The sequence below is a fragment of the Lissotriton helveticus genome, chromosome 1_1 (genome assembly GCF_964261635.1).
Source record: "Lissotriton helveticus chromosome 1_1, aLisHel1.1, whole genome shotgun sequence".
NCBI lineage: Eukaryota > Metazoa > Chordata > Amphibia > Caudata > Salamandridae > Lissotriton > Lissotriton helveticus.
Window position 1 is genome coordinate 1949848059 of NC_136057.1, and position 24101 is coordinate 1949872159.

Here is a 24101-nt window from a genome sequence, read left to right on the forward strand (position 1 = left end):
GAGAGAGGGGTGTACAGAGAGTGGGGTATAGAGAGAGGGCTGTAGAGAGAGTGGGGTGCAGAGAGAGTAGGGTGCAGAGAGAGTGGGGTGCAGAGAGAGTGGGTGCAGATAGAGTGTGGTGCAGAGAGAGTGTGGTGCAGAGAGAGTGGTGCAGAGAGAGTGTGGTGCAGAGAGAGTAGGGTGCATAGAGAGGGCTGTAGAGAAAGGGGTGTAGAGAGAGGGGTGCAGAGAGAGGGGTGCAGAGAGAGGGGTGTAGAGAGGGGGTGTAGAGAGAGGGGTGTAGAGAGAGAGGGGTGTAGAAAGAGGGTATAGAGAGAGAGTGGTGTAGAGATAGGGGGGTGTAGAGAGAGAGGGGTGTAGAGAGAAAGGGGTGTAGAGAGAAAGGGGTGTAGAGAGAGGGGGCAGAGAGGCGAGCAGAGAGAGAGGGGGTGTAGAGAGAGAGGGGTGTAGAGAGAGAGAGGGGTGTAGAGAGAGAGGGGTGTAGAGAGAGAGGGTGTAGAGAGAGAGAGAGGGGTGTAGAGAGAGAGAGAGGGGGGTGTAGAGAGAGAGGGGTGTTAAGAGAGAGGGTGTAGACAGAGGGGTGTAGAGAGAGGGGTGTAGAGAGCTGTGCCCCTGGGTGTCAATTTGACACTAAAAAGGGTGATAACAGTGAGTCAGGGGGTGGGGGGGCATTCAAAGGTTATGGAGCAGACACAAGGGAAAAAATCTCATACTGTGGGTCAATGTGACACTAAGAAGGGTGCTAACATTGGGCCCTGGGGGTCAATGACACACTAAGAAGTTTGCTAACAGTGGGTCATGGGGGGGGGGGGGGGCGGGGTATTCAAAGGATTGAAGCAGACATCCTTATAAAAGTGATAAAAATAGCACGTATCACTGGCGTCAATTTATATTTAAATCAAGATAAGGAAAACTGACAAGTGTGTAATACGTCCCGTGTTCAGTTTGCACACCTAATCATTAATAATAATAATACGTGTAGTGCTTGCTCTCATAACACTACCAGTAGTAGCGGTCACTGTTGCCCAAAATAATGGTACTTCTTTTATAGGCTTGAGGGAGATGAAAGGCAGAGCAAGAGTAGGGAGGATACATATGAACCCAAGACGTGCAGGTTGCATACTGATTTCAGTAGTGAGCTCTTAACGCGCTGAGCTAGATTTTGAGCCATTGGGCTTCCCTGCTCCATCATTTGAAGCGAGTTACGCTGGATGCTTTCCATGTTATGTGCGTACGAGTAGATTTGCACTGCCTGTAACTACTGCATGAATAGGGATGCTGCTCGTCCCTTTCAAGCTGTTTGCGCTTGTTTTAAACACTTTACGTTCGTATGAGCTGATTTGCACGGTCCGTACCTTTCGTCCGCCTTATTAATAAGAAAAAAGCAGGTATGGCATTACGTGTCCTAGCGCATATACAGACAAACATGCAGAAATAATGAGTGCATGCAATAATAGCACATTAAAGGTAAACGGTTGGCTTTGCCGACAAAGAGAAGCGCTGTCACGCTGTTCCCATCCCAACTCCCAGTGGCTGGCGAGTTAAGAGGTGAAGGGGAGGAGGAGGGCATTGACTAATGGCAGCAAATGGGTCCGCGCTATATAAAAACGCATAAAATAAATAAATAAAAGGAAGGTAGTGATTCCTAATGGTGAGTGTAGGAGGGAGCCTTGTGACAGATGTTGAGAGCCTTAAAAAGCTGAATTGATTTGGGTAGGCAAAGATTTAAGTGGAAACGTATTTAAGAGTATGTGCGGAAGGGAATGAGATAACAAGCTCTGATGCTCTGAAGTCTGATGCCTAGGCACAGACAAATGGTGGTGCACGATGTGCACGAGGGGGGAGGGGGAGCGGCAGCCTTTGATGTCTGATGCCGAGGCACAGACAAATGGTGGTGTGTTATGTGGCTGACGTGCACGCGCCTGTCTCACATGAACTGTATGGGATCCGCAGCCGTTTTGGTAGACTTTTCTTTTCCACTTACTATAATTCTCGCCAGCAATGCGCAAGCGCATTGGCAGGCGAGACCTAAAAACCTAAGGCAGACCCAAGAGACCTCAAGATCTTCCAGCCCATCTCTCTGCTCCCCTTCCCAGCCAAGGTCATCGAGAAAGCCGTCAACAGGCAGCTAACCCGATACCTCGAAGAAAACAGAATCCGGACCCTTCCCAGTCAGGGTTCCGCAGCAACCACAGCACAGAGACTGCCCTCATCGCCGCCACCGACGACATCAGGACCCTGCTGGACAATGGCGAGACCACAGCACTCATCCTCCTAGACCTTTCTGCCGCCTTCGACACCGTCTGCCATCGCACACTACGCGCACGCCTCCACGCCGCAGGGATCCAAGACAAGGCTCTGGATTGGATCACCTCCTTCCTCTCCTGCAGAACCCAGAGCGTCCGCCTCCCCCATTCCATTCCAGAGCCTCCGAGATCATCTGCGGTGTACCCCAGGGATCCTCCCTCAGCCCGACGCTGTTCAACATTTACATGGTTCCGCTCGCACACGTAGCACGACCTCAACATAATCTCCTACGCCGACGACACTCAGCTGATCCTCTCCCTCACCAAGGACCCCATCACCGCCAAAGCCAACCTCCACGAAGGAATGAAGGCCGTCGCCGACTGGATGAAGACCAGCCGTCTGAAGCTGAACTCGGACAAGACGGAGGTCCTCATCCTCAGCTCCAACCCTTCAGCTGGGACGACTCCTGGTGGTTGACGGCACTGGGGGCAGCCCCGACACCCACGGACCACGCACGCAAGCTGGGAATCATCCACCACTCAACGCTGTCAATGACCAAGCAAGTCAACGCCGGCTCCTCCTCCTGCTTCAACACCCTCTGCATGCTCTGCAAGATCTACGGATGGATCCCGACAGATGCAAGAAAGACAGTCACCCAGGCCCTCGTCAGCAGCAGACTCGATTACGGAAACGCCCTCTACATGGGAGCCCCGACCAAGCTCATCAAACGACTACAACGTATCCAAAATGCCTCGGCACAACTGATCCTTGACGTACCACGCAACGGTCACATCACTCCCCACCTGAGAAACCTGCACTGGCTCCCCGTCAACAAGAGGATATCCTTCAAGCTCCTCATCCACGCACACAAGGCACTCCACAAGACCGGCCTTAACAGACGGCTCTCCTTCTACTACCTTAACCACCAGCTCCGCTCAGCCGACCTCTCACTCGCCATCATCCCGCGCATCCAAAGAACAACCACCGGTGAGAGACCCGTCTCCCACCTCGCCGCCAAGACATGGAATACCCTCCCACCGAACCTACGACAGACCCAAGACCTGCTGACCTTCAGGAGGGTACTTAAGACCTGGTTGTTCGATCAGTAGCGCCCCCCCAGTGCCTTCAGACCCTCACAGGTATGTAGTACGCATTACAAATGATTGATTGATTGATTGATTGATGTGACTCTGTGATAGAAGAAGCACACATGTCCAAAATGCACCAAAATGTGGTCCTCATTGTGTTGGATAAAAACACACAATTGTGACACACATCTTTATACAATCCTCATTGTGATGGGAAAAACACCAATCTCTGTAATAGGCAGCATAATATTTCTTGTGATAGATAAAGGCACACAAACCTGTTGTACAGAATTTAATATGGTTCTTAGTTACACCACTGCCTATCGGACCATAGGTCACATTTAAATAGGAGCTATTGTAAAGCACCAAAGAGCACAATCTTGTGACACACAGTATGACATGGTTTTCAGTGTCCAGAACAAACGTTCATATGCTTGAAACATATAAAGTCGTGGCAGTGTGTATTACACGTTTAAAATATCAACACAAAACTGTAACATGCGTCATGATGTGCTCCTTTTTGCAATGGATAAAAGCTCACATGCTATACACATGGTCACATGAATTGCATAACACGATGCAGTCTTCATTGTGATGGATGAAAATATGTGTGAGATGTTGTTTTCAGAGTGAGGTGTTATAGCGCAGAGTTAAAACACGCACTGTGATGTAATTCATATTCATTGACAACAGAGGGGACCAGTCTCTCACAGGAATGCACATGCAATGAGGAACAGGTTTGTTTCTATTAGGTATCTTAAGACATCTAGTGCTTGATGCACATGATGAACTCAAATGAATTTGTAGCTGTGTCACAGGGTCGAGGATGACTTATTGGAGGAGATTCCATACTCCCCGGTGACTAGGGTGAATGAGGCACTCTTCCTCTGTGTGCAGGCTTTTTCTCCGGTCTGTCCCTTTAAGGAACAAGACTCTGACACCCAAGAAGAAGGCGGTCAGCAAGTCCGGATGACGTCTCTGCCCCTTACCAATGGGAAGAGAGAGCCCCGCTGATGAAAGCGGAAATGGATGTTGGAACGGATGCTGAGGAAGAAGTGAGACCTGAAGAACGCGGAGAGAGCCAGGTGAACCAGAGCGCTTGGAGGAGAAATGGGACCTCATCGCCTGCAACAAGTGGGGAGGTAACCCCTGCAGAGGAGGAGTCGCCAGGAGGCCAACCGTTTCACGCTTCGCTCTGCCACGCTCTAGGAGGAATGTGACTGAACAAGATACAGTCCGGCTGCGGGCTGCTCACGGGCACTGGGCTGGAAGGCAGCAAAGTAAGTAGAGGGCACACCTCTGCTAAACCGATGGGTTAACCGGACTACACTTGGTGGTGGTGGCTTCTTTGAGTGTGGTGATAGTCCCTGCACTGGCCCTCTACACTTCTACATATTGTTGATGTCCCGACGTTCACCGGTGGTTTTCTTATTTTCTTACCGAGGGACATACAAGTCCATGACTGACCTGGTGGCCTCATAAGAGGAAGAACGGAAGCAGTATTCATACCTAACCTCTACTAGCTGTGTAAACAGATGCACTAGGACTTAAAAAATAAAAACATATTCAAACCATACCTAATAAAAGGGATAAAAGAACCAAGTCGCACGTTGATTCCTACCGGGGCTTAACCCCTTCCTTGGCAACCCGGTGACAAAAATATAATGTAATATAATCCTATTTGTGATTGAAAGAAGTTTATTCTTGGCAACAGTAGTTTAGATAATAGCACAACTTTGCAACAGACCCAGTGGCATGGTCATTGCTGTGATGGGAAAAAGCTAAGATATGTAATACACAACATTACACGGTCCTCGTTGTGATGAATAGCAAAAACCATTTGTGACACACACTACAATGTGATCCCAAGTAAAATAATAGTAGCACACTTATATAACACAAAAAAAAACATGTAACACTCAAAACTAAGGTCATTATGCAGGAAATGAGCAATCTACTGGCATGATTGGGATTGTGACCCTGATGTGATACAAATAGCAACATACCTTAAGGCTTCTAGATCCTCTTCAATTCACAATACAAAGTGCTATATTTATTGTCATTGATTATTAGTGTGCTTGGATTACACGAGCATGCTGTTTTTTTAATTTGCAAAGGTTCTCTTGATTATTCTTAATATGCTTCTGCAGTAGCAGTATTTCATTATTTCTCATTTTCTTTTGAGAACATAATTTTTCCTTGAATAAGCATAAATGTAAAAAAAATGTGAACTATGTAGAATCAAGTAGAAGTAGTTAAATATTTCCTTTCTGCATGCATATTTGCCTGTTGAGTGATCCCTTCATCTATGCCATCTCCAATTTTTATTCTGATTCCTTCCGCTTCCCACTCTGAAACCCCATTATTCCGGCACTTATTAGAAGTGAATCTCAGATTGTTCCCTGGGTGGGAATGGGCTGAAGAAATGTTTGTGGACAGTTACAAAGTAACACATTTGCAGGCACACAAGTACTTTGCAGAGCACTAAAGCCCATGAAGATCACTATCCACACACACACAAATATTTACTCACAATAGTCGTCTTTTTCAAATTGTAGATGTATATTTGTGCATATTAGCCCTTGGGCTATTCAGTACTGGAGATAAATGCTTTTCTCTTGACCAGGCCTATATATAGCCGTCATTGTGATGGATAAGTGTCCACATTTCTATGATACAATACAATGTAATTTTATTTAGTTCCATAAGATCCATAAGATCATACACATTGGTAATATACAGCATTATGTTATAGGAGCTTTCTGTTAAAGTAATAAGTGATAATACTAAATCACATTAATGTGGTACTTTTTACGATGTCTAAAATAACATGAACCTGTTCAGTACAACATGATATTACTGCGATAGAAGCAGCACACATGTCTAGAATGGCCCAAAATGTGGTCCTCACTGCGTTTGATAAAAGACACAATTGTGACACACATCTTGATACGGTCCTCATTGTGATGAATAAAAGCACTTACCTCTGTAATAGGCTCCATAATAGTTCCTGTGTCAGATAAAGGCACACAACATTAGCCCTAGGGCCTTTTTGTGATGGAGATAAATTCATGTCCTATGTAACAGGTCTGTATAGAGCCATAATTGTGATGGATAAGTGGATAAGTACACACATTTCCAAGATAAAATACAATGTAGTTTTTTTTAAGCTACCCAAGATGATGCACCCTACAAAAACACAGCATAATGTTAAAGCAGCTTACTGTTAAAGGAGCTTTCTGTTAAAGGAATATGCAATAACACTAAATCACATTAATGTAGTGTTTTAATGATAGCTACATTAACATGAACTTGATCAATGCAACATGGTATGACTCTGTGATAGAAGAAGCACACAAGCCTAAAATACACTAAAATGTGGTCCTCATTGTGTTGGATAAAAACACACAATTGTGACACAAAACTTGATATGGTCCTCCTTGTGATGGAGAAAAAAAACAACCATAGTAATAGGCAGCATATTTCCTCTGGCAGACAAAGGCACTCAAACCTGTCTCACACAATTTAATATGGTCCTCAGTTTAACCCTTAAAGTGAACATAGGCTGAGGGAGAGGGGGGTGAATACCACTGAGGAGTTGCCTGCGGGGTGCATGACATGAGACCTGGCCTGTATTCCTCACGAGTCTCGTAATATGCTGCTCAATATGCTACATGTACTTCCTTGTTTTCAGATGTTGTCCTATTCCGTGATGCGCCATAATGAGTCAGTCGATCCGTATACAACTGTTTTTAATGATGCCTGCGTGGGGGGTTTTGTCTTTTGTATTTTACAAAATTGGAAATAAAGTTTAAAAAACAAAAAGAAAAAGTGAACATAGGAGCATAATCTCAAAATCTCAACACAATTCTGTAACATGCGCCATGATGTGCCCTTTTACTGCAATACATAAAAGCTCACATGCTATACACATGGTCACATGAATATTCACCTACCATGATGTAGTCCTCATTCTGATGGATAAAAACATGCACTTGATTTTTTTCTTTCAGAGTGCAGTGTAATAGCACACAGAGTTAAAACCTGCAGTGTGATGCTGTAATGAGTTTGATGGACTACAATTCATAAACAATTCATATTTACCGACAACATAGGGAACCAGTCTCTCACTGGAATGCAGTCTTAATGAGGAACAGGTCTGTTTCTATGAAGTATCTTAAGGCAGCCTTATGATGGTATGCAAGCACATCACAAATTCTCGTCAATGAATTACAAATGAAGAGGTAAACCATCAGGCAGTTTTAGTGCACTGAATGATATTGCCCTCTTGGTGATGGTTAAAGCATGCATCTTTGTAAAACAGTGCATGAGATTGTCCTCTGTTATACATAGATACTGTCTCATATTACTAACAGACATCATGATGTGCTACTTAATGTGATGTATCAAGGCAAACAATCTTGTAACACTTCAAGGCATCTAGTGATCATTGTACTTAATAAACCACATTAAATTGTAATATACTATGTAATATAATCCTATATGTGATGGAAAGAAGTTCATTCTTGGTAACAGTAGTTTAGATAATAGCACAACTCTGCAACAGGCCTAGTGGTATCGTCCTCGCAGTGCTAGGAAAAAGCTCAGATATGTAACACACAATATCATACGGTCCTCGTTGCGATGGATAAAAACAAACAATTGTGATGCACACCAAGACTTGATTCAAAGTATAATAGTAGCTCACTTATAATAGGCAGCATATTTCCTCTGGCAGATGAAGGCACTCAAACCTGTCTCACTCAATTTAATATGGTCCTCAGTTCCACCCTTCACTGCTCCACTTTCAAACTCTATGATCCTAATGACATCACCAAAACATTAGCAACCACCAAACTCAACAACCATTTCAATGACCCAGTCCCCTCAAGTTGCCTTCCCCACATCTACCAAGTCATCTCCCCTCTCTGGACCAAAATCATCAACGCCTCGCTAGTGCAAGGGCACATACAGGACTGCCTAAAAACAGGCCAGGTCACCCCTATACTAAAGAAACCAACAGCTAACTCTTCCGACCCCAAACAAATTCGGCCCATAACCAACATTCCCATGCTAGCCAAGGTCCTGGAAAAATGTGTTCAACAACAACTGAACCAACACATCACGGACTTCAACCTTCTGAACACCCACCGATCGGGTTTCAGACCCGGCCATAGCACAGAAACAGCCATTTTACAAATAGTGGACGACGAAAAAAATCTAAAAAGACTGGAAAATAGGCTCAGTCCTTCAATGGTTCAAATCCTTTCTGGAAAACAGAACGCATTCTTTCATGGTGAACTAAAATCTATCGTGCTCCTCACCGAACTCTCTGGGTGTACCACAAGGCTCTACCCTATCCCCCACCCTATTCAACCTATATGTCGAACCGCTAACCAAACTACTACAGCAGGCAAACATAGCCTACCACATGTACGCGGATGACACTCAACTCTTCATCAAGATCTCCTCCATTGAAGACATAATATCAATGAACATGGCACTCAAAAAGACCGTCCACTGGCTAACAACCAACTTCCTCAAGCTAAACTCACAAAAAACAGAATTTCTTCTAATCTCCCCCCTAATAATTCCCAGGAGAAAAAGGAATGGTTCAAGTTGATCACTGCACTTAACTGCATGCCAACTCTGGTCGACTCCACCAAATCACTTGGAATTACACTTGATAAGAACCTTAAAATGCAAGCACATATCAACCTGTTAGCTAAAAACGCAAGCTTTCACCTCAACTATCTCAGGAAAATGAAACCTTTCATCGAGAACCCGGACCTCAAAACTGCTGTTTAGTCCTTAGTCATATCAAGGCTGGAGTACGGATGCACCACCCTCGTGGGACTTCCCAAAATCTCAACCGCCCCATTAAAAGCCTGTATCAACGCCGCAGCTAGACTCCTAACAGGATCCAGAAAATTTTACCACATATCACCACACCTGAAAACACTCAACTGGCTTCCCTTTGAAGCTAGAATCCACCTAAAAATGGGATGCATCACTCACAAGGCACTTCACCACAATACTCCCCCGTACCTATCGTAAAAACTGACCTTATCTGGAGGATTCAGACGTTCTAGGAGTGCTAACAATCTACTCCTGAAACCCTCATGCTTCAGAAAGAAAAAAAACCCTGACAGAGCATTCTCCGGAGCAGCATCAAGAATATGGTGCTCGCTTCCTCCCCACATCAGAAAAATCTCCTCTACTTTTCTGTTAAAAAAAGAAGCAAAATCATTCCTTATGTGTTCAATTCCTCCCATAAACTATCACATGGACCTTTTCCAGATGTACTCCGTATAGTTGCCCCCTCTTTCCCTCGAAAGACACCTTCGCTGCTCTCGACTCGTTGCTAGAAATACTGTTAAGCCTGCGACATTACGAACTTTGTAAAATAAGTCGATCTTATGTATGCTATTCGTTTTGCAATCTGTCCTATTTCGTATTGTGCCCCCATTGTAAAGCGCTCTGATAACCTTCGCTGGGTCTGCTCCGCACTATAGATAACTCTAAAAATAAAATAAAATAAAAATAAAAATGTGCCCTTTTTTGCAATACATAAAAGCTCACATGCTATACACATGGTCACATGAATATTCGCCTACCACGATGTAGTCCTCATTCTGATGGATAAAAACATGCATGTGATTTTTTTCTTTCAGGGTGCAGTATAATAGCACACAGAGTTAAAACATGCAGTGTGTTGCTGTAATGAGTTTGATGTACTACAATTCCTAAACAATTCATATTTACTGACACCAGAGGGGACCAGTCTCTCACTGGAATGCGGTCTTAATGAGGAACAGGTCTGTTTCTATGAAGTATCTTAAGGCAGCCTTATGATGGTATGCAAGAACATCACAAATTCTCTGCAATGAATTACAAATGAAGAGGTAAACCATCAGGCAGTTTTAGTACACTGAATGATATTGCCCTCTTGGTGATGGTTAAAGCAGGCACATCTTTGTAAAACAGTGCATGAGATTGTCCTCTGTTATACATAGATACTGTCTCATATTGCTAACAGACAGCATGATGTGCTACTTAATGTGATGTATCAAGGCAAACAATCTTGTAACTTCAAGGTATCTAGTGATCATTGTACTTAATAAACCCACAATAAATTGTAATATACAATGAAATAACTTCTTGGTAACAGTAGTTTAGATAATAGCACAACTCTGCAACAGGCGTAGTGGTGTCGTCCTCACAGTGCTAGGAAAAAGCTCAGATATGTAACACACAATATCATACGGTCCTCGTTGCGATCTATAAAAACAAACAATTGTGATGCACACCAAGACTTGATTCAAAGTAAAATAGTAGCTCACTTATATAACACCCTAAAACACCTGTAACATTCCAAGCTATGGTTATTGTGCAGGGTATGAGCAAAGCACTGGAAAGATTGTGATTGTGACCCTGCTGTGATTCATGTAGATAAACACCTTTATACCCCTTCATCATTGGCTCAATTGACAACACCTTGGGCCAGATGTAGGTAATTCCGATTTAACGACTCTTAAATACCGACTCATACCGAATCGGTATTTAAGAGACGGTAAATTGGAAGAAGGCAGATGTAGGTAAAAAATTACCGATTCTGTAAGAGTCTGTATTTACCGATTCTGTAAATACCGAATCGGTATTTCACATTGATTCCTATGGGCCTTGAAGCCCATAGGAATCAATGTGAAATACCGAATCGGTATTTACAGAATCGGTAAATACCGAATCTTGCAAGGGTGCAGGGGGTGTCACTTTGACACCCTCTAGCACCCCAAATACAGGCATGTGTGACATGTGGCACACATACATGCCCTAAGGGCATGTCTGTGTGTCACATTGCACAGGTGTGCATGCACAGATGTGCATGCACACCTGAATTCGGTATTTTACCACTCAATAGGATTGGGTGGTAAAATACCGACTCTGAAGGGCCTGTGGCACTCTTTGGAGTGTCACCTACATATGAATTTACAGAATCGGTATATTTACCGATTCGGTAAAATACCGAAGTGGTAAATTTACCGAATCGGTAAATATACCGATTCTGTAAATTCAGACCCACCTACATCTCAAAAGCCAAATACCGGTCGGTAACGGCCGAAATCGGCCGTTACCGACCGGTATTTCTATACCTACATATGGCCCCAAGTGCTTTGTTTAGTATCATCATTTTGGATTACAGAGCAAGCTGCTTTTTAATTCACAAAGGTTGACTTGTGGACCATTAGCTCATAGCTACAGAGGATGTATTTCAAGGAGTAGTCTTCATTTTCTTTTGAGAATTCCATTTTCCCTTGAACAAGTTTACATGCTTACATTTCTGAAAATATTACAAAGCAAGTAGAAGTAATAACATTTGAAAAACATTTTCCCCTGTCACGTAATCCCTTCAGCTATGCCATTTCCAATTTTTAGTCTGATTCCTTTCACTTTCCATCCATGAAACAGATTTAATCCGGCACTTGTTTGAAGTGAATCTCAGATTGTTCCCTGGGTGGGAATGGGCTGAAGAATTGTTTGGGGACAGTTACAAAGTAACACATTTGGAGGCACACAAATACTTTGCAGAGCAACAAAGCCCTGTGAAGATCACTATCCACACACACAAAAATGTTTGCTCACATTCAATAGTCATCTTTTTCCAAGTGTACATATATACTTGTTCACATTAGCCTCTGTGCTTTTTTGTGATGGATCGTTCGATGGATGATGCATGTTCTATGGACCAGGCTGTATAGAACCGTCATTGTGACGTATAAGTGCATGCATTTCCAAGGTACAACACAATATAGTTTTTTTTGTTACTCAAGCTCATACATTTTACTAATACACAGCATAATGTTATACATGCTTTCTGTTAAAGGAATAAGTGATAACACTAATTCACATTTATGTGGTACTTTTAATGATGGCTAAATTAACATGAACTGTTTCAATACAATATTATGTTACTCTGTGATAGAAGAAGCACACTTGTCTAAAATGCACCAAAATGTGTCCTCATTGTGTTGGATAAAAACACACAGTTGTGACACACATCTTGATACGGTCCTCATTGTGATGGATAAAAACACTAACCTCTGTAATAGGCAGCATATTATTTCCTGTGGCAGATAAAGGCACACAACATTAGCCCTTGGGATTTTTTGTGATGGTGATAAATTCATGTCCTATGGACCAGGCCTGCATAGAGCAGTCAGTGTGATGGAAAAATGCATTCATTTCCAAGATAAAATACAATATAGTTTTCTGAGTTACCTAAGATCATACACATGACAACTAAACAGCATATTGTTAAAGCATCTTTCTGTTAAAGGAATATGCAAAAACTATAAATCACATTAATGTGGTATTTTTAATGATAGCTACATTATCATGAACTTGCTCAATGCAACATGATATTTCTCTGTGATAGAAGCACACATGCCTAAAATGCCCCAAAATATGGTCCTCATTGCATTGGATAAAAACATACAATTGTGACACACATCTTGATAAGGTCCTCATTGTGATGGATAAAAACACCAACCTCTCTAATAGGCAGCATATTTCCTCTGGCAGATAAAGGCACTCAAACCTGTCTCACACAATTTAATATGGTCCTCGGTTTAACCCTTAAAGTGCACATAGGAGCATAATCTCAATATCTCAACACAATTCTGTAACATGCGTCATGATGTGCCCTTTTTTGCAATACATAAAAGCTCACATGCTATACACATGGTCCCATGAATATTCGCCTCCCACGATGTAGTCCTCATTCTGATGCATAAAAACATGCATGTGATTTTTTTTCTTTCAGAGTGCAGTGTAATAGCACACAGAGTTAAAACATGCAGTGTGATGCTGTTATAAGTTTGACGGACTACTAATCATAAACAATTCATATTTACTGACACCAGAGGGGACCAGTCTCTCACTGGAATGCAGTCTTAATGAGGAACAGGTCTGTTTCTATGAAGTATCTTAAGGCAGCCTTATGATGGTATGCAAGTACATCACAAATTCTCTGCAATGAATTAGAAATGAAGAGGTAAACCATCAGGCAGTTTTAGTGCACTGCATGATATTGCCCTCTTGGTAATGGATAAAGCATGCACATCTTTGTAAAACAGTGCATGAGATTGTCCTCTGTTATACATAGCTACTGTCTCATATTACTAACAGACATCATGATGTGCTACGTAATGTGATGTATCAAGGGAAACAATCTTGTAACACTTAAAGGCATCTAGTGAAAATTGTACTTAATAAACCCACATTAATTTGTAATATACAATGTAATATAATCCTATATGTGATGGAAAGAAGTTCATTCTTGGTAACAGTAGTTTAGAAAATACCACAACTCTGCAACAGGCGTAGTGGTGTCGTCCTCGCAGTGCTAGAAAAAAGCTCAGATATGTAACACACAATATCATACGGTCCTCGTTGCGATGGATAAAAACAAACAATTGTGATGCACACGAACACTTGATTCAAAGTATAATAGTAGCTCACTTATATAACACCCCAAAACACCTGTAACATTCCAAGCTATGGTCATTGTGCAGGGTATGAGCAATCCACTGGAAAGATTGTGATTGTGACCCTGCTGCGATTCATGTAGACAAACAGCTTCATACCCTTTAATCATTGGCTCAATTCACAACACCAAGTGCTTCGTTTATTATCATCATTTTGGGATACAGAGCAAGCTGCTTTTTAATTCACAAAGGTTGTCTTGTGGACTGTTAGCTTATAGCTAAGGAGGATGTATTTCAAGGAGTACCCTTCATTTTCTTTTGAGAATTCCATTTTCCTTTGAACACGTTTACATGCTTACATTTCTGGAAATATTACAAAGCAAGTAGAAGTAATAACATTTGAAAAACATTTTCCCCTGTCAAGTAATCCCTTCACCTATGCCATCTTCAAATTTTAGTCTGATTCCTTTCACTTCCCATCCTGGAAACAGATTTAATCCGGCACTTGTCAGTAGTGAATCTCAGATTGTTCCCTGGGTGGGAATGGGTTCAAGATGTGTTTGTGGACAGTTACTAAGTAACACATTTGGAGGCACACAAATACTATACAGAGCAACAAAGCCCTGTGAAGATCACTATCCACACACAAAAAATGTTTGCTCACATTCAATAGTCATCTTTTTCCAAGAGTACATATGTACTTGTTCACATTAGCCTCTGTGCTTTTTTGTGATGGATCGTTCGATGGATGATGCATGTCCTATGGACCAGGCTGTATAGAACCGTCATTGTGTCGTATAAGTGCATGCATTTCCAAGGTACAATACAATATAGTTTTTTTTGTTACTCAAGCTCATACATTTTACTAATACACAGCATAATGTTATACATGCTTTCTGTTAAAGGAATAAGTGATAACACTAATTCACATTAATGTGGTACTTTTAATGATGGCTAAATTAACATGAACTTTTTCAATACAATATTATGTTACTCTGTGATAGAAGAAGCACACTTGTCTAAAATGCACCAAAATGTGTCCTCATTGTGTTGGACAAAAACACACAGTTGTGGCACACATCTTGATACGGTCCTCATTGTGATGGATAAAAACACTAACCTCTGTAATAGGCAGCATATTATTTCATGTGGCAGATAAAGGCACACAACATTAGCCCTTGGGATTTGTTGTGATGGTGATAAATTCCTTTCCTACGGACCAGGCCTGCATAGAGCAGTCAGTGTGATGGAAAAATGCATTCATTTCCAAGATAAAATACAATATAGTTTTCTGAGTTACCTAAGATCATACACATGACAACTAAACAGCATATTGTTAAAGCATCTTACTGTTAAAGGAGCTTTCTGTTAAAGGAATATGCGAAAACTATAAATCACATTAATGTGGTATTTTTAATGATAGCTGCATTATCATGAACTTGCTCAATGCAACATGATATTTCTCTGTGATAGAAACACACTTGTCTAAAATGCCCCAAAATATGGTCCTCATTGTGTTGTATAAAAACATACAATTGTGACACACATCTTGATATGGTCCTCATTGTGATGGATAAAAACACCAACCTCTCCAATAGGCAGCATATTTCCTCTGGCAGACAAATGCACACAAACCTGTCTCACACAATGTAATATGATTCTCAGTTTAACCTATAAAGTGCACATAGGAGCATAAGCCCCATATATATAGGAGCAATTGCAAAGCATAAATGAACACAATGTTGTGACACACAATATGAAGTTGTTTTTAGAGTCCTGAACAGATGTTCATATGATTGATACACTTATAAAGTTGTGGCAGAATCTATAATATGTTAAAAATCTCAACACAATTCTGTAACACGCGCCATGATGTGCCCTTTTTTGCATTACATAAAAGCTTACATGCTATACACATGGTCACATGAATTGCCTACCACAATGTAGTCGTCATTCTGATCGATGAAAACACTGTTGTGTTTTTGTTTTAGAGTGCAGTATAATAGCACACCGAGTTAAAACATGCAGTGTGATGCTGTAATGAGTTTGATGGACTACAGTTCTTAAACAATTCATATTTATTGACACCAGGGAGGACCAGTCTCTCACTGGAATACAGTCTTAATGAGGAACAGGTCTGTTTCTATGAAGTATCTTAAGACAGCCTTATGATGCTAGGCAAGCACATCACAAATTCTCTGCAATGATTTACAAATGAAGAGGTAAATCAACATGCAGTTTTAGTGCACTGCATGATATTGCCCCACTGGTGATGGTTAAGCATGCACATCTTTGTAAAACACTGTATGAGATTGTCTATTGTTATACATAGATATTGTGTCATATTACTAACAGACAGCATGATGTGCTTCTTAATGTGATGTATCAAGGCAAACAATCGTGTAACACTTCAAGGCATCTAGTGATCATTGCACTTAATAAACCCGAATTAATTTGTAACATACAATGTAGTATAATTCTATTTGTGATGGAAATAAGTTCATTCTTGGTAACAATAGCTTAGATAATAGCACAACTGTGCAACAGACCTAGTGGGGTGGTCCTCACAGTGATATACAAAAGCTCAGATGTATAACACACATCATATGGTCCTCGTTGTGATGGATAAAAACAAACAATTGTGATGCACACCAAGACTCGATTCAAAGTATAATAGTAGCTCACTTATATAACACCCCAAAACACCTGTAACACTCCAAGCTATGGTCATTGTGCAGGGTATGAGCAAACCACTGGAAAGATTGTGATTGTGACCCTGCTGTGATTCATATAGACAAACACCATTATACCCCTTTATCATTTACTGGAGAAGCGTGGCTCAATGGTTAGAGCGGCAGACCCTGATGCAGAGGTCTGGCCCGGGACCAGGGTTCAATTTCCCCGGACCTGATAATTCTCGCCTCGGTGCCTAGTCTAATCATGGGTCCCACTCTGTGACTCTGGGCAATAGCTTGCTTAATCTCCACAACAGCCCCAGCAGCGCTTGGATGCCTGGCTTCACCTTGGGGGTGCCCAGGAGTGGACATTTCACAGGAAAGCCAGGATGGGTTCCACAGCGGTATGAATACAGAGCTACAAGGCCTCTGGGTAGAAGTGCGCTATTTAAATACTATACATTTACATTTACATTTACTCAATTCACTACACCAAGTGCTACATTTATTATAATTTTGGATTACATGAGCAAGCTGCTTTTTAATTCACAAAGGTTGTCTTGGGGACAGTTAGCATACAGCTACAGAGGATGTATTTCAAGGGGTAGTCTTCATTTTCTTTTGAGAATTCCATTTTCCCTTGAACAAGTTTGCATGCTTAGATTTTGGGAAATATTCTGAAGCAAGTAGAAGTAATAACATTTTAAAAACATTTTCCCCTATGGAATAATCCCTTCATCTATGCTATTTCCAATTTTTTGTCTGATTGCTTCCACTTCCAACCCTGTAAACAGATTTAATCTGGCACGTGTTAGAAGTGAATCTCAGATTGTTCCCTGGGTTGGAATGGGCTGAAGAAATGTTTGTGTACAGTTACAAAGTAGCACATTTGCAGGCACACAAATACTTTGCAGAACAACAAAGCCCTCTGAAAAATCACTAACCCCACACACAGAAGTATTTACTCACATTCACTAGTCATCTCTTTGCAAGTGTAAATGTATACCTGTGCACATTAGCACCTGTGCTTTTTTATGATGGTCGATTGGCTGGATGATGCATGTCCTAGGGACCAGGCCTGTATAGAGCCCTCATTGCGATGGATGAGTCCACACATTTCCAAGATACAATACAATATAGATTCTTTTAGTTACTTAAGATCATACACATTACTAATACACAGCATAATGTCATAGGAGCTTTCTGTTAAAGGAATATGTGATAACACTAATTCACATTAATGTCGTACTTTTAATGATGGCTAAATTAACATGAACTTGTTCAATTCAACATGATGTGACTGTGTGATAGAAGAAACCCACTTGTCTAAACTGCACCAAAATGTGTCCTCATTGTGTTGGATAAAAACACACAGTTGTTATACACATCTTGATACAGTCCTCATTCTGATGGATAAAAACGCTTTACTAATACCCAACATAATGTTAAAGAAGCTTACTGTTAATGGAATGTGCAATAAAACTAAATCGCATTAATGTAGTACTTCTAATGAAGCTACATTAACATGAACGTGTTCAATGCAACATGATGTGACTCTGTGTTAGCAGAAGCACACATGTCTAAAATGAACCAAAGTGTGGTCCTCATTGTGTTGGATAAAAACACACAATTGTGACACACATCTTGATACAGTCTTCATTGTGATAGATAAAAACGCCAACCTCTGTAATAGGCACCACAATATTAATTGTGGCAGATAAAGGTACACAACCCTGTCTCATACCATTTAACATGGTCCTCAGTTTGACCTATAAGTGCACATAGGAGCATAAGCCACCTTTATATAGGAGTAATTGTAAAGCATAAAAGAGCACCTTCTTGTGATACACAAAATATTAAATGGTTTTCTGTGTCCATAAGAAAGGTTCATATGCTTGATACACATGTAAAGTTGCGGCAGTGTCTATTACATGTTAGAAACACAAAAGAAAACTGTAACATGTGCTTTGCTATGCTCCTTTTTGCAATGTATAAAACCTCACAATTTACACACATGGTCATCTGAATTGCACACCACAATGTAGTCCTCATTTTGATGGATAAAAACACGCAAGAGTTTTTTTTTTTATCAGAGTGTGGTGTAATATCACAGAGAGTTAAAACATGCAAGGTGATCTCGTTATGAGTTTGATGGACTAAAAGTCTTAAACAAATCATATTTATTGACACCAGATGGGACCAATCTCACATGAATACAGTTGTAATGAGGAATTGGTCTATTTCTATTAAGAATCCTATGGTAGCCTTGTTATTGTATGCCAGCACATCACAAAGTCTCTGCGATTAATTACAAATGAAGAAATAAACCAACATGCAGTTGTAGTGCACTGCATGATATTGCCCTCCTTGTAATATTTAAAACATGCACATCCATGTAAAACTATATGAAATTGCCTTCTATGATAAATAGACAATCTCTCATGTTGTAACAGATAGCATGATGTGCTCCTTAATGTGATGTATCAAAGCAAGGGATCTTGAAATCTGTCATGGCATCTAGCGCTCATTGCACTTGATAAACACAAATTAATTTGTTACATACAATGAGATATATTCCTATTTGTTATGGAAAGAAGTTAATTCTTGGTAACAGTACTTTAGGTACTAGCACAATTTTGCAACAGACCTAGTCGTGTGGTCATCACAGTGATAGGAAAAAGCTCAGTTGTGTAACACACAACATCATGCGGTCCTCATTGTGATGGATAAAATCAAACTGCTGTGATGCACAACATGACTTGATCCAAAGTATGATAATAGTAGCTCACATATATAACATACCAACACATCTGTAACACTCAAAGCTATGGTCATTTTAGAGGGCAGGAGCAAACCACTGGCAAGATTATGATTGTGACCCTGCTGGTTCTTTTTTTTTTTAAGGTTTCCAAAGAAAGTTTTATTCGGCTGACGCGTTTCAACCAAACTGGTCTTTCTCAAAGCCAATACATACGTGGTGATTATACCCTATCACCTATAAACACCAAGCTCACATATGAGTAAACATAGTGAAAAGACTTTGTTGGACCTTGTACGATGCCCAGAACCTTTGGAATAAGGCCTGATATAAATAGGTCTAGGCAACGTAAATAAATTAACACAAGTGCATGATTTACCTTATGCTTTCACATGATCACAATATATAGGGTCATCAAAAATATATATAAATATTTATCTTAATAACAGATAAACATTTAAGTTCTACTAAGTTTCTAAACTTGTATAATTAATGGAAAGCACATACTCGACACGGGTACATTGAGAAACGCCACCCGAAAATAACAAATCCAATGCCTGTCATCCCAGCACACCATGCGCAGCCGCCACGCCGCCCCGCAACCATGACCCTGCTGTGATTCATGATGCTTTTTCAATAAAGGATTTAATAGCGCACAATGTTGCAATATGAAATGTGATATAATCATTTTAATGGACTAAACTATCAAAAACAACTCCTGCTTATCAGCACCTAAGGGGAACAATCTCTGTCAGGAGTGCACTCAGAATCGGGTACAGTCCTACCTCTATCAAGCATCTTAAGGCAGCCTTATGAAATTTTTGTGCAGTGAAATGCCGGCGGTGGGGAACGCGAGTCTTTCAATGAAGGGCTCAGCTCCTTCAATTATAAGTTCCCGATCGAGGTCCTCCTCTGCTGCCTCGTCTCTCCCTGGTATGCCAACAATGCGGAAGTCCTTGAAATACTTGTGTTCCCCACCGCCGGCATTACACTGCACAAAAATGTCAATGCATCACGGGTTCTGCCAGAAATCATACGCTTCACATGGGATGTACATCGTACATGAGGAGAAGAACCATGTGAGGCCCCCATGAGAACCATTCACAAAGCTACAGCTTGAAAGCCATTAACAAGTCCCCCCTGTCATCATCTAATTATTTTGAAGCGTGAATATCATATTGAAGCACCAGCAACCGCCGCGGTCGTTTCTGGACACAAGAGAAAAAGGACCACACCCCTTGAGTTCATAAGGCATCATCACCCGTGAGAATTCCCTCACCTCAAACGTGAATGACCAGGTCCTGGTCCTGAGGAGAACCCTGAAATCAAATAGGGTTCTGAAATGTGTCGACCCCACCCAGCCAGCAATAATCACCACCAATCAACCGACCCATACCGAGTACAAACAGGACATTTAGGCCTGGTGTAACTGTTTAACTGCGTCGCTGGTTATGGCAGGTGTATGTAGTGAAACACATAACTGAATTGTACCGCCATTGTTCTTTATGTTAAAATAAGGACTGGTCTATTGTTTTGTCATGTTTGGCCATTTCCTAAGTATTTGTTATATGTCCAAAGTACTGTTACCATTGTGTTGTTGATATATGTTTGTACTATTTGTTCTTCTTTAAGACATGAAAGAAATATCCATCTTGTTTGTTCCACAAATAAATGAACAAATAACAAGTGTAATGAAAACAATATAACTACTTGAGAATCTAAGGTGGTTATTTATGAATGTATTTATTCCAAAATGTACGTCCAGACCTTTTTCTTGTTTCCAACTTTCTAAAAAGTGGCATTTTTAAAATTGAGGATTGAAATATGAATTTACCATTCAAGATGGTTTTAAATTACTCTGATACCATTCATGACTTTCCTACCTGCTCCCAATCAAAAATTAACACTTATTAAATGTAATAAGGTACCCAATGGTATGCTATGAAAGAGGCAGGCCTTGCAACAGTGACTACCAGGACATGTCAGATTAAAAACTACATGTCCAACTTTTTAAAGTAAACTGCACCTTGCCCTATGTGCTTTTGAGGGCCTACCCTTTAGGTGACTTATATGTACTCAACAGATTGGTTTATGCTTGGTAAAAGGTTTATTTTGACATGTGGAAATGGCAGTTTACAATTGCACCCACAAGCTGCAGTGGCAGACCAGGGACAGGTTAAAAAAAGTCTACTTAAGTGGGTGGCTCAAAAAGTGCTGTTGGGACACTAATAGCATTTAATTTACAGGCTGTGGGTGTACATGCAATATCACTTTACTAGGTACTTGCAAATAAATTAAATGTGACAATGGGGTCTGTAGCCCAATTTTATCATGTTTTAGGGAATGGGAACAAGCACTTTAGCACTGGTTAGCAGTCCTAAGGCCAACAAAAGCAAATTCATAAATATAGTGGGGGTGAAGGCAATAAGCTTTGGGGATGATCACCCTAAGGCTGACTGGTCTAACAAGCATTGACTTGTAACACACTCCATAATATTTTTCTCCTGGTGATGTTTAAAGCATGCACAACCCTGCAATACACACAGGACTCGACAAATCCACTCGCATTTGCGAGTGAGAATGGATGAGGATGAGCTATTTTTAGGTCCTACTCGCCCTTTCTGGCGAGTAGAAAATCAAACTAACTTTTGTCCTATGTCTTTGAAAACAGAGCAAAAGTGACAAGATAACACGATTTGAAGGCATTTTTATTGCTCACAAAGGGATTGAGCAATAAAGATGCCTTTAAATCTTGTTATCTTGTCACTTTTGCTCCGTTTTCAGAGACGGAGGTCAAGTGGGTTGCAGTCAGGTCGAGGGGATTTTCCATGGCACCAGACCTTCAGGACTAGTACCATTTTTCGGATTTGTCGAGCCCTGACAGTATGAAAATGTCCTCTGTGATGAATAGGCACACGCTCATATTACTAACAAACACCTTGATGTGGCCCTCAATGTGATGTATCAAAGAACAAAATCTTGTAGCATGCCATATTATCTGTTTCTCAGTGTGAATGGTAAAACCACATGCAATTGTAATATACTAGTGATATAGTCCTTATTGAATAGAAAAGAAATTCATGCTTGATAGCAGTAGCATTGATAACAGCACAAATTTGCATCAGACCTAATGGTGAGGTAATTGTTATGAGAATAGGGTCAGATGTTTAACACACAATATCATATGGTCCTTGTTGTGATGGATAACAGATCACACTTTTTTGACACACACTAAGATATGATCCATATGATGGCAATAGAAGCACAGACATATCAGGCACCTAAACATGTGTAAAACTCATAGCTACTGAAAGACAAACACCTATGTATCCCCATTTTAAAGATCAAAATAGGTTCAGCTCTACTCTTGCCTTCCAGGTCTTATCTGAGCGACCTCAAGTTCTTATGTTGAAGTTGACGTTTAACCAGATTTTCACAATTTATGGACAGAATTTACTTACAAATTGTCAAATGCCATAATTAGAGTTGGACGAATGGAATACACCTTCACAAACGAGATGGAGATCCCGTCTGCAGTTTTACAAGTGCTACAATGCTTAATCCGGGCCCTACATTTTTTACTACTTTAAGAAAATAGCACATGTGGCTGGAAACTGAAAAGCAGCTCTTCACTTCGCAAATGTTCAAAATACCAACTGAATTGAGGATGCAGAACTACACAAATTCAAAGGGAAACACAGTGAAAAGATGGATATTTAGCAGTTAGGAACTATTTTTTAAAGGTATTGTCTAAATAATACACTATTTTAAATCCAGTATGGTCAGTTAAATATTCGCTGGATGAAATAAGAAAGCAGTGTTTGCTAAATGCATATGTATTCTGTAATAAATTGTCAGTCACATACGAAAGGGATCCAAATAAAGACTGTTTTTTTGACAAATATATACTATACCAAATAGGAAGACACTATATGTAAAATATAATCTGGTCCTCATAAACAGACTTGTAAAAAAACACACACCGGTCCTCGTAAAGCTGTTTGCTGTCTTTATGTAGTGTGTAAAAATGGTCTTCATAACTCTTGGATACGGGACATGTGCGGTCCTCATAAGGGGGTTATGTCAGAAAGTCTCAAAACTATTCCCATAATCGTTTTTTGAAAATCTGATATAACTTTCATACTGTCATTAAAGTATAAACATAAAATGTATGATCATTTTGATTCTCTGATGATCAGAAAGGGTGGCCCTCATAATGTAGGTTTTTTTCACTGGTCTTCATAGAGTGATATAAACATGTGTGTGTGTGTGTGTGTGTGTGTGTGTGTGTGTGTGTGTGTGTGTGTGTGTGTGTGTGTGTGTGTGTGTGTGTGTGTGTGTGTGTGTGTGTGTGTGTGTGTGTGTGTGTGTGTGTGTGTGTGTGTGTGTGTGTGTGTGTGTGTGTGTGTGTGTGTGTGTGTGTGTGTGTGTGTGTGTGTGTGTGTGTGTGTGTGTGTGTGTGTGTGTGTGTGTGTGTGTGTGTGTGTGTGTGTGTGTGTGTGTGTGTGTGTGTGTGTGTGTGTGTGTGTGTGTGTGTGTGTGTGTGTGTGTGTGTGTGTGTGTGAAGAAAATGGTAAAAAGCCAATATTGCTCTGACTTTTTCAGGTATAGATAATTTTGAGTGAATCCATATTGCTTTTATAATATCAAATTAATTAATTTCGCTTTGCTGTAGTTGAAAATGGGAATGTATTAGACGGTAAAACACATCCAATGCTTATTTATGCTAGTCACATTGACTATAATCACTGCACCATTACAGATGCTAACCCTTTATCCACTCTGTCATTTCAAAGAACAGTGGCAGTTTCTCTAAATTACATTACTTTTCTCAGCGTTTTAGCAC